Source organism: Eulemur rufifrons, chromosome 3 (assembly GCF_041146395.1).
Source record: "Eulemur rufifrons isolate Redbay chromosome 3, OSU_ERuf_1, whole genome shotgun sequence".
Lineage (NCBI taxonomy): Eukaryota > Metazoa > Chordata > Mammalia > Primates > Lemuridae > Eulemur > Eulemur rufifrons.
Window position 1 is genome coordinate 35,619,257 of NC_090985.1, and position 18,077 is coordinate 35,637,333.

The following is an 18,077-nucleotide window of genomic DNA, read 5'->3' on the forward strand; positions in this document are numbered from 1 at the left end:
ACCAAAATCACCTTCCTAATTCAAGCTCAGAGAGTTAGATGTAGGGAGAAGTTGGAACGAATGGGTAGATAAGTTACCTATGCAATGATTGTATTTAGTATTCTTTAATAAAATTATAAAAAGGAAGTGATTTGCTTAAAAGTCTATTCATAAGTTTACCCTAATAATTTTTTACATTATTGCTAGATCCTTCTAATAGTGTGAAATAAATTTCAGCCTAGTTTAGAAAAATGATCATGAATTCAGAATTAAAAGAATTCTGAATACTCATTGCAAATAGCTAATGTTTATTGCATATTTACTATATATTAGCCACTGTTCTGGGGAAAGTTTTATTAAATAAAGCGATTAATGGTGGTTGGAAATATTACAGAGCTCTTGAAATTGCATAGGATTATGGGTATAAGTTTATAATTTTATTAACAGGGATCGCATGAATCATGGTAAAGAAGAAAACAAGCGATAAACAAGCCAATAAAATTACAAGATGAATTCACTGAGGGGAAGGAGTCATTATTTAAATTTTTTTTTGTTTAATTAACATTTATTGTCTTCTGGGTAACAGGCACTGTTAGGTACTTTTACATCTGCTATTTTATTTAATTACAAAGAGTTCTTCACTTCCGGATAAGATTTCCCATGGGCTTTCTTTGACTAATGAGTTATCTTGGCCTGGTGCTTCTCGGTCCCAACTGCACAAGCAAATCACCTGGGGAGCTTTGGAGAACTGTGGTGCTGGGGTTTCATCCTTAGAGAGTCTGTTTAATTGTGCAGAGCTGGGACCTGGCAGCAGTATTTTTACACACTGGTCAAGCCAGAGATGTCATGTCATTTGCAGAAAAAATATTGACTTACACTTTTCAGCAAAAAGCAACTGTTGTAAGCTTCGGCAGTAGAAGTTTTACCTATTCCACCTTCTGCCAGGTGGAATAAGTAAACACCTGTTTTCCTTTGTCTGTTTCCCATTAAGTGGGATGTGAGAAGTGTCAGAATAATGATTGAATGAAGCAGGCTACAAAATCTCCTAAATGTCTCAAACCCAGAATTTGCATGTGCTCTTAATTTGTAGTCTGGTTTTTGCTTTGTGGTGTTTATCAGAAACATCATGCCAGTGACTTGCATAACAAAAGTTGTTTTTTTTTTTTTAAAGAAAAAAGGAAACTATTTAAGGAACTTCTATACTGAGGGTAATTCGTTTTAATAAAATACATACGTATGTCCAGAGTACAGATCTGTGAATAAAAGAGTTTAATAGGACACAGGGAATTGTAAGGAAATCTTTCTTTTGGTGGAGGGATTATGGGCAGAAATATCTTCTTTAAAAATCATCTGTGATGTTCTAATAAAGTTGTTTAATAGCAAAACATTAAAAACAAAACAGAAAGGAACTAAGTGGTTTGGGAGGCTCAACTTTTCTTTAAAAATTGTTATAGCATTAGATTACATAATAAAGAATTAACTTTAAAAATGATCTATAATTTAAAATATATCCAGTCCCTAAAAAAATTCCTGGTCACCTTTGTAAATAGACTTGCTTCAATGGGCACTTTTAGTCCTGCCTAGAAAATCCCAGGAGTTATCAGAGTGTGGTGTAATTGGAGGTCAGATAAAGGAAAGCTTCCATTAGACTTGCCAACATTAAGGGTTTTCCCCTAAAATAAGCGACGTTCATCAGGTGTAGTAGTACCAGGTGCAGGGCACACTAGGATGACCAAACCATAGCATAGCTTACAGTCTCCTGGAGGAAGCAACAAGGACACAGATAAATCCAACATTTCTCAGCTGGGTCAAGGGGCTGGGTGGGAGAAGGGCGGAGTCCATTAGAAGGCTGATGGTGTATAGGAGCCCAGGGTGGTTTTTAAAGAACCACATGACAAGTAGAGGACAGCTCCCTTCCTTGAGTCACTGCCCGGTCACTCCCAAGAGGAGAAGAAAGAGGAAAGAGGGGGTGCCCATGTGGGGTGATTGGGATTGCCCTGGAGCAGACTTGGGGACTTCAGCATGCCAGTGAAAGGGCAGTCAGGGAAAAAGGACCCCAGAGTCAGCCTTGAGAGCTGGCAGGGACCACAGAGGCTACCCTGGCAACCTCTCCCCCACCCCCCAGTATCCAGGCTCATCTCTGTTTCCACCTCATATGCTTGCTTGGCCAGGTGAACCTGCAGTCTAACCTGTGGGCTTCGCATGGGCTATTCCCTCTGCTTGGGTCCCCTCCTGCCTCTGACCAATTCTAACTTGTCTTTTAATTCTCAGCTTAGATATCACCTCCTTGGGGAAGCCTTTTGTATATAACCCATGACTTTCCATCCCCTGCTGAGTTAATTAAATACTCTTTACTGTGGTGCCCAGTACCTGTACTCACCCAGTTGCAACAGTCACCTGTAGTTGCTCATACTAATCTCCCAAAGCTCCTGGGGGCCTGGGAGGATGGTTTACTTCCTGGAATTATCTCCGTGGCCACAATGCTTGGGGATGAGTGTCCTTCCTTTGTTGCCAGCTGCAGGTGACTTTGCCAAAGTCAGATTATCCACGAGGCTGAGAAGGGCTTGGAACCCATGCTGTGAGTCTAAAGGGGAGACAAGATGTGGTTTCTGGAGCTGTAGTCCAGGTTCTCTTTGCCCGTGGCTTGGAAGTGCAAACAAGTCACCCTTGTTTCAACATGCCCACTTTCCTTCTGTCAGAGCCATACTCTGTGTCCTGGGTTTGTGTCTAAGTGGTGCAGTCATCGACTTACTCTTAGTATTCTTAAAAACAAATAAGAGTTTTGGGAGGGTGAGTTAGTGTGTTTTTTCCAATTTCTGTCACTTTGCCCAAGGCGCTAAAATGTCTCCCAAATGAACAACTTGTGCCCATTTTCTGTTTTGTAAATCTGGTCAGAATCAGAGGAAAGAAAAAACATCCTTACTATAACTGGACGACGTCGCAAGAGGAGTCAGGAGAACAGTAATCATGAGTCTGGGCGCCTGCGTGCACGTATGTGTGTGTATGTACGGTGCGGTGTGCATGTGTGTAGAGCGTGTGGTATGTGTGTTGTGTGCACACATCTTAGGACATAGCTTGCCAAGTGTGCTTAGATGGTTCTTAAATTAAACCCTGTCTTTCTTTGGCCACCGAGTAGTTCTGTAATCATTATTTAAAAGGGAATGTGAAACCACCCTGATAGAACAACAAGAATAGCAGCAAAAGGAAAACCTGTGCTGGCAAACAAAAGGAGAGCTGGCCAAAGCAGAAGTGGTTGAATTATCAGCAGACAGTGTTCTCCCACGACAATTAGACATGGCCCCCAAGCCTTTTGTGAATAAAATGAGGCTGGTTAAGTGGCTTCCGGTAGTTTCAGCACCCGATGAAAAGCAAAGACAAAACACTAAGGCAGCTAAAGATTTAATCAAAATAAAGGCCAGGAAAAAAGGCATTCTATTTCTCTTCTATCCATTAATAAGAGTGTCTAGCCACTGCAGACTTTACTCTGATCTTCACGCGAAATGTTGGTGAATGCGTTAAAATGAGATGTTTAAGTATGGTTTTATGAAAACTCTCTTTGATTCATAAGCTTTTGTTGCCATAAGAGATCTTTGAGGGTGACAAGGCTGGTATAATGTACGTATTTGTTTTCCTTTCTCTGCAAAGTAGAAACCTAAAACAGGAAGTGATTCAGGGGGCAGAATGACTAAGACCAGTTCCAGTGCAAGTTGGGCTGAGCATTTTGCTGGGACCAAGACTTGCCTCTGCAGCCTAGGGTTCCAACATCCTTTATCTTAGAATTCTGCATCTCCAAGGATAGCTCTGGCCTCACCCTCTTCCCCTGGGACGACTCAGTCCAGACAAACTGTCACTCAGTCATAGGCGTTAGGTTTGAGTCTTGCTTGTTGTGCAACCTTCAGCAAGTTACTTCTCTGAATCTCCACATCTTTATTTGTAATACACAAGACTATTTTGAGCATTAAATGAAAAAAGTGTGAAACAGTTCTGTAAACTATAATGTTTTGTATAAACGCTATTTGAAGTTGTTATTCCCAGACCACGCCTCTAGTATGGGAAAAAAAATAATAGTGGCTCAGATTTACCGGGGGCTTTTTGTGTGCTAAGGACTGTTGTAACTTGCTTAATCCCTTGTTATCCCTCTTACAGGAAAAGAAACTGAGGCCTGGAGTTTGAGTAATTCATTCAAGGTTACCAAGTTGGTAAGTAACAGAGCTGGAATCTGACCATGGCCATCTGGTTCCAGAGCCTATACTCTTAACCACTTCACTAGAAAGGAAAATTAAAGTGGATGGTAAAGGTCAGGTGATGTAGAAATAAGAACCTTCTGCCTGTGTTGAAATCAGAACACATATGCATTCTTTCATTCACTCCATGAATATTTGTTGAGAACCTATAGGTTATCAAGTCAAATTAATTTAAATAAGATCCATAATTTTGGAGGGAAAACATTTCTAGCCTGCTATCATCGGTAATAAGTATAATAGCTCATATTTATTGAATATTTACTATATTTAGACCCTATGCTAAAACTTTACCCAAATTAACTTGTTTAAGCTTCACAACAGCCCTACAAAGTTGAGGTTCAAAGAAGAGAGGTGGCCTGGTATGGTGGCTCACACTTGTAATCCTAGCACTTTGGGAGGCTGAGGCGGGAAGATCGCTTGAGGCCAGGAGTTTGAGACCAGCCTGGGCAACATAGCAAGACCCCATCTCTACAAAAAATAAGAACTTACAGGGCTCTGGTGTCTTGTGACTATAGTCCCAGCAACTCAGGAGGCTGAAGCAGGAGGATCACTTGAGCCCAGGAGTTTGAGGTTATAATGAGCTGTGACTGGGCCACTGCGCTCTGGCCAGGGTGACAGAGCTAGACCTTATCGTTAAAATAAGTAAATGAAAAAAAAAATAAAGAAGTAACTTGCCCAAGGGCACTCTGTTGGTAAGGGCTAGAGCCTGTATTCACATCCAAGCAGTCGGGATGGAAAGCCAGTGTTCTTAACCACTGCAGTCTGGTCACCTCTATTGGGACCCTCATGGAAAACCATCAACTCTTTGAGCTTGGGTGCCCTCTACCCTTAACAGGGTACTTTTATTTTCTACCTCTTCTTTTCTTGTGTTTCCTGGTCTCCTCACTGCCCTCCATTTGACTAGTCAGCCTCCAGTGAGGCTTAATCATAGAATGGGGACCCTCGGCAGAATGCTACGCAGCAGTCTCTGCTCAGGCATGCTTTTAATTTTTATTTTGATCAAGCTATAACTTATATATATTTGTATATTATCCTGTAAAATGCACAAATCTTAGTCGTACCACTGGATATATTTTTAATATGTTACACCCATCTAACCACCACCCAAATCAGGATATTTAATATTTCCATCTTTCTAGAATGTTCTCCATGCCCTTTTGCAATTTGTAGTCCCCCAAAGATAACCACTGTTCTGACTTCTGTCATCTTAGATTCATGCTTCTACCTTCTCCAGATCCAAATATACTTGCTTAACAAAAACAAAACAAAGTAGAGATAAAAACAACACTTTAGATAGCATGGGTGATCCTGTCATTCCACCCAACAAGCATCTCTCTTGGAGTGAGTGTGAATGGCAGACTTGGATCTGCTGTTCCGTCTGTTGGTCTTTGTTCCCATGGCTTTTCAGAGTGTGAGCATCTTGTGCCATCGAGTGTGTTTCTCATATTTATAGATTTTAATTATCACACAAGATGGCCCCTAAATCCAAGCCAGCTATTTCATATGGTGCTCAACCTAAGAAACCAAATCCAGTGCTGCAGTAAAAACTGGCTTTCTTGGACTTCATGAGAGATGGTCTGTCTCCAACATGAGACCTTCTTGTGGGATTTTTCAAGGGGAATTTTGATTCCTTTTAATTTTAATATTGTACACTGACTTTAGAAGCAAACCCTGGAGCAAGATGCAATTTTAATGTGACTCGAACTCAAGTGTGGGTAAGTGGTTATGTTAGATTTGGTGACCTGGAACACTTCTGGCAATGTGGTGAACTGAGCTGGTTTGTGTGAGTCCTTCCTGATACGAATGCACAGTTGATTGACATGTCAGAGTTGTATCTAGGGGAACTCATAAGAAAGGCAAATCCACAAGTGTCAAAAGTGAAGAGAGAATTTAAGCCAAATGGTTTCATGTGAGCTGAAGCCATGACCACTCCTGGGGCTTTTGTACCTAGGTATAGGCTATAGAGTCTAGGGGCTAAAGTTTTAGTGCCACAGGGGGTCTAGAAATGAGGCCTGGGCTCAAGGTAGACTTGAGTGCCGTGGAGCCTTGAAGATCTGACCTCTACATGAAAAGGGGCTAGAAAAACTCCACTGCCTGGAGAAATAGAGAGAAAGCTTGCCTTGAGTGGAGGAAAGTCACCAGCAAGAAATTAAAAACTAAGGACTGTGCCATATGTAGTTGTGGAATCTGTATCTTTATTATCTATGAAGTATGAGACCCTTCAACCTGAAAAATTAATATAAAAATTGGTCTAGTACCATGAAAAACCCCTACCACAAACACAAAATCACTCCATAGGGATATTTCAACAACCTGTACCTAACAGGACTCCCACAGAAAGAACAACCTTCGCTGAAGATGAGTTCACAATGAAAAGCTATAAACTATTCAGGAAACAAACTGCTCCAAGTGGGAAGTAACAAACACATCTAAAGGAGACTATACAATAGTATATTTAAGATGATCAGGAACTAAAGATGATATAGAAATGTAAAGAAAGATGAAAAAAGAATAGGTTGATTTGAAAGCTGCCAAATTTAAAATGAAAAATAGTCATTAAAATTAAAATCTAACAAAAGTGTTAAATGACAGATTAGATATAGCTAAAGAGAGAATTAGTGAGCTGGAAGACAATAATGATGGTTAACATTTGTTAAGTGCATAATATGTGCCACTGTTTTGTGTACTTTACTTGCATTAATTCATTTAATCCTTAGAACACAATTATGAGGAGGCATTATTATCATTATCCATATTTTATAGACAAGGAAACTAAGACATAGCAATTTAAGCCACTTGCCCAAGGTCACACAACTGGTATTGGAGCTAAGATTTGATGCCAGCCTGTCTGGTGTGGCTAGAGACTGTATTTGCAATTTACTACACTGTGGGAAATCACCAAGAGTAATCACTAAGTGATAGAAAGGTGGAAATATGAAAGAATTGTAAAGAGACAAAGAGGGTACTATTTATGTCTTCAGTGAGGGACTAATGGAGAAGCAGTATTAGAAGACATAGGATGAGATATCCTTTCAGATCTTCTCCATCCCTTAGATTCCAAGAATTTGTGACCAGGTCAGCATAAAGGGTGAAACATTCAAAGAAGGGTAGCACAGCCTCAGTTTCCACCGTAGTGAATTGATATGCTGGTAAATGTTTACAGCAATCTCTCTGGGGAAAGAAAAGAAGCCCTGATTTATAGCATTTGCTGATTCCTTTGGTGTAACTACTTCCACCGTGACTAATTTCAAACTACCAATATGATGTCACTGAACATGGAGTTTGAAAGAGATGAATACAGTCAGGACTCTTGAGCCAGTATGAACTGGCTCCAGCACACCACTGCCTTTGACATTTATTTTATTTTAAACTCTGATCTCTGGGTTGTGCATCCAGGGGTGGAATTTTCAGAAAGTAGTAATGTCACTTGTGATATCACAGGAGCAAGAAGAGACAACGGGACAGGAGTGGAGCTGTTGGTGAGAGGGAAAATTAGTACAACCTCTTTGAAGGGCAGTTGGCACTGTCTCCCAACATTTTAACTGCACATGCCCTCTCATCTTGCAATTGCACTTCAAGGATTTTGTCTTATAAATCCTGTCATTCCTATAGTTACACATGTGTGTGAAGATGCATGTTAACATACATGCATTGCAGCATTATTTGTAGTAGACCCTGGAAGCAACTTAAATGTATGTCAATAAGGAATTGATTGAATGCTGTGCCACTGTTTAAATAGTAGGTCATATATGCTAAGAAGAAATGATTTCCAGGATACGTTCTTAATTTCTTTAAAGAAGGCAATATACAGGAAAGTATATGTGGTATCCTCCCAAGTGTGGAAAAACAAAAGAGTGGTATAAGTGCTTATACATACCCACCCACACTCGTACACATGCTTGATTATCCCTTGACTAATACTAGAAGGACATTAAAAAAAAAAAAAAAAAGGGGGGGGGAACAAAGAGAATTCTGTGCTGGGAAAAGCCAAAGCCGAGGGGATTGTGGGTCTGGGGTAGGTGGAAGATTTCCTGCTGTATGTCCTTTTATTTTTTTTTTATTTTTTGAAATTTTAAGCATAAGCATATATACACTTTTTCTATTAAAAACAAATTAGTTAAAAAAAAAACTTTGTGCATGCAGGGGTGCAATTTTCAGGAAGTAGTAATGTCATGTATGATATCACAGGGGCAGGAAGAGACAACAGGACGAGAATGGAACTCTACCCTTCTATTTCCCTTGCATTTAAAAACAAAACAAAACAAAATATAACTTCCCATTTTTAAAGGAGGTCAGCACATCTCCTAGGTGGGGTTGCTAATCTCCAATGGGAAACCAACATTTACCAACCAAGCGGCAGGCACCTGTGTTAGCTGGCTTAGTTCTCACACATCCATAGCGCGGAAGGTGCCCGACACTATTTGGAACATAGAGCTGCCCAGGAAATGTGTGATAAATGATAATCCCGTTTTCAAGAAGAGGAGAGGCCTGGTGGTTGTGCCAAGTCCTATGGCATGCAAGTACAGGAAGTGGAATTCAATGCCAGTCTTAAAGGTATTTTAGAAACAGGGGTAACCCAGCTGCTTCTTAGAAATCTGAGTTATCTGGAAGGCATCTCAAGCCTTTTTCCCTCCTGCCACTAAATCCCTGGCACCTCTCTTGAGACCTCATAGAAGTATTCTGTCTATTAATTTTTTCAACTGTAAGATTCTTTGCTCTGGAAAGTTGGAGCTGTGTTTCTGGACCAAACAAATAGCTCATATGCTTAGAAACAACAAAGGCAAGGAGAATGTGTCCCGCGGTGTCCTTCTTTTTAGAATGATTTTATCTTTACAACTTTCCTGTGAAGTATGCATCATCAAAGGTCTAAGAGATACTTGCTTCTGTTCACTTGAAAATAGTGACTTTTAGGGCCTTTCTTAGCAAAATAGATATTCCCAGAGGTGCTTTTATGTCGTCGTTGTTTTCAGCAATCAGCCACGTTTCTAATCCATCGTGAAATGTTTTATAGAACCAGAGGCTTTCTCTCTTCCCTCTGCCTTGTTATCCTTTGGAAATAAATTCAGTAAGTAGGTTATTCATCTTGAAAGGGCTGTTGTTATGATGCTGTCCTGATTTGATCAACAATAATCCAAATGGGCAAGAAAAGTGGAATGAACACTTAAGCTTATAGAATCAAAATCACATAAACTGACCTGGGTATTATGTAAGAGTGTAACATCATCTGTAACATTCAGATGAACTACTTGCAAGTGAGAGTTGTTTGACCTTGGCACTTCGTTGGTCTCTTGAGATGGTATTTTGTGGGCTCCTTCAGAGAGTGCTGTTAAGCACTTTAAGTAGCATTGGCCCTATGTGCGATGTGGGCTGTAGTGGTTTTAGTTTACTGCAAGAAGAACGTGAATCAACAGTGTTATCTGACTCCTCCAAACAGTAATTCTATCTTCACTGCCTGAATAGAGATTAGAGAGTAGGTTTAAATGCTATTGCTGTGTGAGGCCTTCCCTGACCAACTCACTCTTCCTGTGCTCATATTGCACTGTGTAGTATTAATATTTAATTAAAGCAATTATCTTATTGGCTTTAAATAATTGCAGTTGTTTATAGCTATCTGTGAGTGCCTGGAAAGATGGCACAGATCGTCTTGCCTTACCTGGGTATAGCCAGTACGCAGCATATGCCACAGCACTTTGGATTTCATGTCAGGATTCTGTCCACCTCGAAATAGAATCCCAACTCACACTGGCTTCCGCAGAAAGGGGATTTGTTGGTTTATGTAATTGAAAAGTCTAGGGATGGAACCTAAGGCACGGAGGATCCAAGGCTTGCAGTGTTGCCAAGGCTTACACAGTTTTTCACTGTTTCTTAGTGCTGTCTACATTTAATTTTGGATTGTGGTGCAAGGTGGCTGTTGGTGGTTCTAGGAGGAGGTAAAAAAGACCACTTTCCCAGTAGTTTGACAAGTATTAGAATTGAGTCTCACTGTCTCTGATTGGTCTTTTCTGGGTAACCTGTACATTCCTGAACCAATCCCTGTGGCCAGGTGAATGCCATGCTCTGGTTTGCCATCCCAGATCGACTGCCTGTCCCCCTTAAGAAGCTGTGATGGGGTCTGCACCTGTGGGCACAAGGACTGAGAATGAGGGAGGGCGGTCATCTCCCAGGGAAATCAGGGAACCATTTGTGAATGGTGGGTAGGCAAAAAGCAAAGCATGTCCAATATAGTAGGTTTTTAATCAGTGTTTACTCGGTGAATGAATTAACAGATGAATGAGCAAACAAGAGCGTGCTGCTGATTCTGTAAGCTGGTTATACAATACCCGGAGTGAGGTTTGAACAGATGGAGCCTTTGCAGAGAGGAGGGATAGGACAGGGCCCTGGAATCAAGTCATATAAGGATGCTATTAAATTAGCTGAAATATTTAACAAGAAATAGGAGACAGAAGAGACACATGATAGCTGTTTCCAAATGTCTGAAGGGCATTCATAGAGAAGAGACATTTGCTGGGTTCCCACTTTATGTCATAGGCACTGGGTTAGACACTTTAATTGTCATCACCCCACTTCTATTTTCATTTTATTAGACAACCAATTTATGTTGATTATAGAAAATCCAAATATGGACAACAAAGAGAAAAAGGCAAGTCCTCCTAATTATCTTACCACCTAGGGCTAATTGCTATGAGTATTTTGGTATATGGCCTTTCAATCTTTTCTCCCTGTTTATAGTTGCATTTAAAAAATTTTAAAGTTAATTTCGTTAATTGTGTTTGTCAGAGAGAGAAACTGTGGCTCAGAGAGTTGAGTAACTTGCCTGAGGTCCCAGGCCCTGGCACTGAGGGCCTGTGCACAGGAACTCTGTTAGGCCCCGTGTGACCAAGGTGGATAGGGCTTCTGCTCCCAGGGAACTTGAAGTCTGAGTTAAATCATGGGAAGTGTGAGGACATTTTTGCAGGATCTTTCATTCAGTGATTTATTCAGCCACACTCCAGGATGTGTCAGTTAGGATGCTTTGAGTTGCAAGTGACAGAAATCCTCGTTAAATGGGATAATTAATAGAAGCAGTGAAGTGGTTCATGTAACCCGAAAGTAGAGAGGTGGGATAGGTTTCAGGCACACTTTGATCAGGGTTCCAGCTTCATTTCTTTGTGATTCTCTCAGCTCTGCACTTCTGTTCCTTGGCTTTGTTCTCAGGTTGACTTCCATCATCGTAGTGAGAGAGGAAAGAGCTACCGTCTTCTCCCCAGAGCCACTGAATAAATTTTCTGTGCTTCCTTTGGATTGGATCATCTCAGGACATACGTCCGTCTCTCAACCAGTCAGGGTGGCAGGGGAAATAGGATAACACTGATTGGCGCAGACCATTCAGGACCCGTCCCTGGAATTGGAGATGAGGTGTGCGTGAGGGAAGGATGCCTCTTGTCGGGGAGGAGTGGAGCAAAGATGTTGGCAAAGAGGCAACAACAGTCTTAGTGGGCTAGATCACCATGCAGAGATGAGTAAGGCATTACCTCTTCTCATTAGAAACTCACCTTCCAGTGAGCTTCCTGAGGAAAGGCGTTTGCATTTCTTGGATGGTAGGCACTTTGCATGTATTTTTGTAGTTCTCGTAATATCCCTGCCAAGTAAGTAAGTATTTCCATTTTCCAGATGAGGAAACAAGTCCAGAGAGGCAGTCACACACCTGGCAAGCAAACAAGGTCTGTCTGTGGCTGTGGCTCTCACACTACTTCCTCTCCTTTTTTGTGATAGTGGTAGAGAAAATAGATCTGTGGTCCCCAACCCCTGGTACCTGTCTGTGGCCCATTAGGAAAATAGGGCCGAGCATCACCACCTGAGCTCCGCCTCCCCCTACAACCCCCCCCCACCCCCGGCCCCCCGCCTCCTTCCATCCGTGGAAAACTTATCTTCCATGAAAACCGGTCCCTGGTGCCAAAAATGTTGAGGGCCGCTGAAATAGATCATTAATAGAGACCCTAAAAAGATTGGTTTAATGACTCTCCTGCAACAAGCAGGGCCTTGGGAGTAGCCACTGCTTTTCATTTCAGGCTTTTGTTAGAGGAATCCTGCCTGCTGTTTTTCTTTAACCAACTATAGATGGGAGGAAAACTCCTCTTCCAGGTTCAGGTAAACAACAGAAAATTGAATGAGCTTCTGAGAAAAGTAGAACCATTGTTAACCGACAATGCCTCCGAATGCCATTAGGTTTTAAAGGAATAGAGTAGCTATTATGCAATCGTATACAATGCTGCTTTCCCTTGGGCCCAAGTTCACTTGTGCCTTCAAAATACAGAATACTGTTTTTTTGGGTGGTTTATGTAAAGCCAGTGTGATTCCTAAATTAAACTGCCAAAATGAGGGCAAACAAGCTGGGTTTTCTGGTTCTCTCCAGACTCTGCAGAGACATAACATCTGACAGAGCAGGAAGATGATTTGCTGAAAATCGTTTGTGTGCTGCTGGCAGAATGTGTTCATACCGCTCCCTGCGTCCAGTGTGTGTGTCCTGCACTTCGCTGCCAGGTGACAAGGCTCTCACTAGTTCATAGGTCTACTGACCTCACTTACTTCCTTTCTACCCCAGCAGATATAATTTCGTCCTGGGAGAAATTAATCAAAAAGGGGGAAATCCAAATGGTGGTTGATGACAAGTTGATGAATAAGGTTTTCAACTTAGATTCTGTGCTTTTTGAGTTCCTGTGTCTGCTTTTTTTCTAGGTTATTACTGATGGTAATTAATTACCTATCCACATTTCTATCAAGTTGTCTGTTTTGCTTTGGGGCTTGGGGATAGAGAGTTGAGCAAAGCATGGTCCTAATTACTGACAGCCTTTAGTGACCCTCCTCTAACCATATTTCCCCCCAGTCTGTCCAGGTCACTATAATTTTTGGGTTCTGAATTACTCTGGGCCAGGCAATTTCTTCAATTGGACCTTGGAAAAGGTATAAAGTAAAAGTAAATAGAACATGAGAAAGGTCTAAGGGTAAAATGCATGGGCTTAAATGTCAGGTAAAGACCAGAAAAACAGGGTGACCCCTGTGGTTGTCCTTAGGGATGAGATTTAGGGGCTGTTTGTTACCACAGCATAACCTAGCTCACCCTAATGGATGTAACTGCTACTGTCACAGAGGAAGCAAGATTCATGGACCCTGGGAGCAGGCATGTGTGTGCGCATGCATTCGTGTGTGTGTGTGTGTGTGTGTGTGTGTGTATGCAATACGAATATATTTATGCCAGTATATGAATTGTGCTGCCTCTATAACACTGGTTCCCAAACTTGTCTGCACATTAGAATAACCTGATAACATACTAAATGAATTAATTCGCAAGCTCTGGGGGTGGGACATAAGACTTGGTAGTTTTTTAAGCTCCCCAGGTGATGTTCAGGAGACATTTCTCTATGAGAATTGTAATAACAATATCATGATTGTGATGTGAAGAGGAGTGGGGATAATGGTAATGACAGTGGTCGCAGCCATCACTGGGATTTACTGGCTATTAATACATGCCAGGCAGTACCCCGGGCGTTCTACAAACATTGTCACTTCTAATCTGCGCTGCACTTTGCAAGGCAGCTCCGGAGGCGGAGGCGGCTGGAGGAAAGGAAGGGGTCATACCCTTCTAACTGATGCCAGCCACGGAATTGGCTAACCCAGATTGTCAGGTAAAAGACCAGAAAGATGGGGTTGCTGGGTTTTCCTTGTTGACCCCAGAGGGACCATTGTGGTCATCTTTAGGGCTGAGTCTGGGGGTTCTTTGTTACCATAGCATAACCTATCCCATCCTGACAGATGCAGCCATCCTTTTAATAACCGCAGCAGATTCAGGAGTCCACGTTCAAAAGCGTATTTTGCAAAGTTGTAAATTGAGGCTGAGTTTCCTTTGGCTTGTGGCTTGGACAGAGAAAAGAGTACAGCATACCAGGCTATTAATCTTGGGCTGGTTGATTCATCCATCAAAACCACTTTATGTGTCTCAAGGAATCAGGTTAAATAAATTAATAAAATATTACCTTGTGTTTTTGTAACACTTCTCAACTGAGTGCACAGTGGTATGCAAGCTGCTTGCCGTTGTTAGTCATTTTCTTATATCCTAGAAGAATTGTTCATTACCTTAAGGTAAAGAGAGAAACTAAGTTATCTTGAAATGCTTATCTACTGTCCATATAATTTTCTGACTGGAGCATTGATGCGTAGGTGGGAGTTTGGCCAGGAAATGTGGGAGTGTGGGGGAAGGTGTTCCTCGCAGAGAGAATGCCATGGGCAACCGCACAATAGCAGGAAATAGTATTTACAGGAACTCTGTAAGCAGTTTAGTATTACTACCAAGAAAGATACCACTCCTACCAGGTGCGGTGGCTCACACCTATAATCTCAGCACTTTGGGAGGCTGAAACAGTAGGATCGATTGAGGCCAGGAGTTCCAGACCAGCCTGGGCAACCTAGCAAGACCCCATCTCTACAAAAAATTAAAAAATTAGCTAGATGTGGTTGTGTTCACCTGTAGCTCCAGCTACTCAGGAGACTGAGGCGGGAGGATTGCTTGAACCCAGGAGTTTGAGGCTACCGTGATCTGTGATCACGCCACTGCACTCCAGCCTAGGCCACAGAGCAAGACTGTCCCCCCCAAAAAAAGAAAAAAACAAAACGCCCCTCCCACAATTATAGGTGGTTGGGAAATCCCGTAAAACCTGCATTTCCACTTATTTCTTCATCATGCAGCACATCCATCTAATATCTTTTTAATAGTGGAAGTGATTTTTGTTTTATGAGGGCCAAATAAAGATAGTAATTTAATCGACCCCTTTTTATCCTGAAAGATCACACCAGATGCCATACCAAATGCTGCATACTGCTTATTAGTAGAGATATTTTATAGAATGTTGTTAATGCCTCAATGACCCAGACTAATTTTTGGAAATGAGCTCAGCAGTTCTCAGACAGGGTAGACATGAATCCCTTTGACCTCACCCTGGGCCCAGACTCCAGGACCGGGGGATTGTGCTTCTGTGAAGCCATCCTGGGCTCTTGGACAAGTTCCTTAACCACGTGGGCCCTGCATTTTCGTAAGCATAGAATGTTGGATTCAAGATGAATTCCAAAGTTCTTTCCACTTCTGAAATTAGGTGATTCACTCAGGAACTCTGATGCAGGCACTGATAAATACAAGTGGCCTATTAAATAAAAATGCTAAATAAATACTGAAATGGACACTATAAACATTTTCTCCAAGTCTGTGGGTTGAGACAAGACCAGAGCTTGGGCAAGATAACATTCTCCTCTTTGTCTTCCTCTGTGCATAACAACTGGGATGAAGGATGCATGCTCATTAAACCTGTGTTCTAACATGAAATCAGCACCAGGATTTTAGAGAGGAAGCTAGCTAAACCAGTTACACTTCTTCTCTTGGACCATATCGGTTATTGTTTCTTAAAGGCTCGTGCAGTGTCTTTCCTTCTGTAGCCTCAAAAAGTGACTGTGAGAAGCTAAGCTCTTGCACACTCTTAGTTCATGTTTGACTTATTCCCCTTGTTCTGTCTAAACTGTATTTAAAATATTACACTAAGTCACTCAGCTAGTGACCTGATCATTTAGGCTACTTTGGGGGGTGGGCGTTAAATCTTACCTCTTTGTGCCGATTTTCTGAGTCCCTTCTTCCAGGGCTGTAGCCGTGTTGGGGATTCAGAGTAGGATTAAGACCCTAGGCCTGTGCTGACTCGGGCTGGACTGATGCCATCTCTTTGACCAGCTGCCACTGTTTATTGAGTGCATGCCTTGTGCCAGGCTCAGTGTTCTCACTGGGGATACAGTGGTAACAAAACAGTGTGGCCTCTGCCCTCCTGGAGCTCACGGTGTTCAAGGAACTGCACAAATACCCATCCAGTTACACTAATGATATGTGCCGTAAACAAAAAGCACAGGGGCCTGGGAGCACTCCCAGCAGGGGACCTGACCTGGTTTGCTCCAAGTGGCAAAGGCACAGACATGATGAAGAGCCTGGCAAGCAACTGGGGCTGGAGGCATTCAGAGCAGTGTGCGACCCCGAGTACAAGGTGGGACTAGGTGAAGAGGTCAAGATTCAGCCCACAAACAGCACTAGATTCCCTGCGATTTGGTAAAGTGAAGAACGAGGCTTCCCTGGACATATTTTCCCTGCCCTCTCTCCCCTGCCCTGACCTCCCGAAGCTGGAAGGAACTCTTCTTGCTATTTGTTTGTTTGTTTGACAGGATCTTGCTCTGTCACCCAGGCTAGAGTACAGTGGTGACATCATAGCTCACTGCAACCTGTAGTGGGGACTACAGGTGCCACCATGCCTGGCTAGTTTTTCTATTTTTTTATAGAGACAGGGTTTCACTCTTGCTCAGGCTGGTCTTGAACTCCTGACTTCAAGCGATCCTCCCACCTTAGCCTCCCAGAGTGCTAGGATTACAGGCGTGAGCCACCGTGCCTGGCCTCTTGCCTTTTAATTTTATAGAACATACCATCTGTATCCTTTATTTGGCAGTTGGGTGTTGCTTTGTATTGGAGTAGTGTGCCTGTCATCCCCAGGAAAGGAAGGTTGTTTCCTATACTCCATGTGTTCCCCCAAGTACGTGACCCAGGGTGGAATGGTTGATCAATTGGCCAATGAAAATGTGTGACACATCAGTTAACCCTATACTTGGGACTGCTGCATCTAATGCAGCAGATCAAAAGAAGACTCAGGACTGGGGAGAACAGTAACGTGTAACTGTCCCAAGTGCCCCTTTGTGTTCAAATTCACCAAAACTTCTGTTGATTGAGGCAATTAATGGGGGAAATTCTATCAACCTGGGAATAGTTTAATAGATATGAGCTTGTACTTAAAAGTTCAAGGTAAATTGGCTTTCCTTTATTTGCATCATTATTACCTAGTTTTCTTTCTGCCTGTGTGAGTCTATTTTCATGACTAGAGTAACTGCCAGCCAGGAGCCTCTATCTGCTTCCATCCCTCCTGCCTTTTGCTGTGCTCTCCATCTGCCTCTCTCCCATCTCCCTTGGCCACCTCTGCTTCCTCTTCTCTCTCACTTTCCTCCTGTCTGCACTCTTCCCTTTTCAAATACCATCTTTCTGGACAAACAAAATGGTTTAAAATATTAAAGGAAAATAAAAAAAGAATATATATATATGTTTTTTGAAACAGGGTCTTGCTCTGTCTCCCAGGCTGGAGTGCAGTGGCATCATCATAGCTCACTGCAGCCTCAAACTCCTGGACTCCAGGGATCCTCCTGCCACAGCCTCCAGAGTAGCTGAGACTACAGGCCCACACCACCTTGCCTGGCTAAGTTTTCTATTTTTTGTAGAGATGGGGTCTTGCTATGTTGCTCAGGCTGGTCTCAAAGTCATGGCCTCAAGTGATCCTCCTGCCTTGGCCTCCCAAAGTGCTGGGATTGGAGGTGTGAGCCACCACATCTGGCCAACAATATTATTTTATCCCTAGTCTCACCCGGTTATCTTTGAAGTTTTAACTGCTCTGATCCTTTCTACCATTTCCCATTGAGGTACATATTATATATTAATTATATATGTAATTTTATATTCCATTATATATGTAATGTTATCACATATACAATCTAATATATATACATAAAATATACATAATCACATATGTAATTTTGTGCTTTGTTCTTTTGATTTAATATTCACACTTTTTCAATCAACAAATGTTAGCTGAGCCCCTACCATGTGCCAGGCATCATTCTAGGGGCTGGAGACACATCAGTGAACAAACCAGACATAAATCCCTGCTGTCATGAAGCTTAGGTCTAGTTCATGGAGAGAGACAATAAACATAACACAAACTATGTTAGGAGGTCATAACTATTTTGGAAAACACA

General features: G+C 42.1%; 1 protein-coding gene across 20 annotated transcripts in view; it reads left to right on the forward strand.

Annotated features, from left to right (window-relative positions):
• CYRIB (CYFIP related Rac1 interactor B) overlaps positions 1–18,077 on the forward strand; it is a 155,908-nt gene that overhangs the window by 31,480 nt on the left and 106,351 nt on the right. For 16 of the 20 annotated variants that reach the window (XM_069465985.1, XM_069465984.1, XM_069465976.1 and 13 more), the window contains exon 2: positions 4,126–4,178. The exons of the other annotated variants lie outside the window; for them this stretch is intronic. The gene's annotated coding sequence lies outside the window, so the exon portion shown is untranslated. The remainder of the gene's footprint in view (positions 1–4,125; positions 4,179–18,077) is intronic. 20 annotated transcript variants of the gene reach the window in all.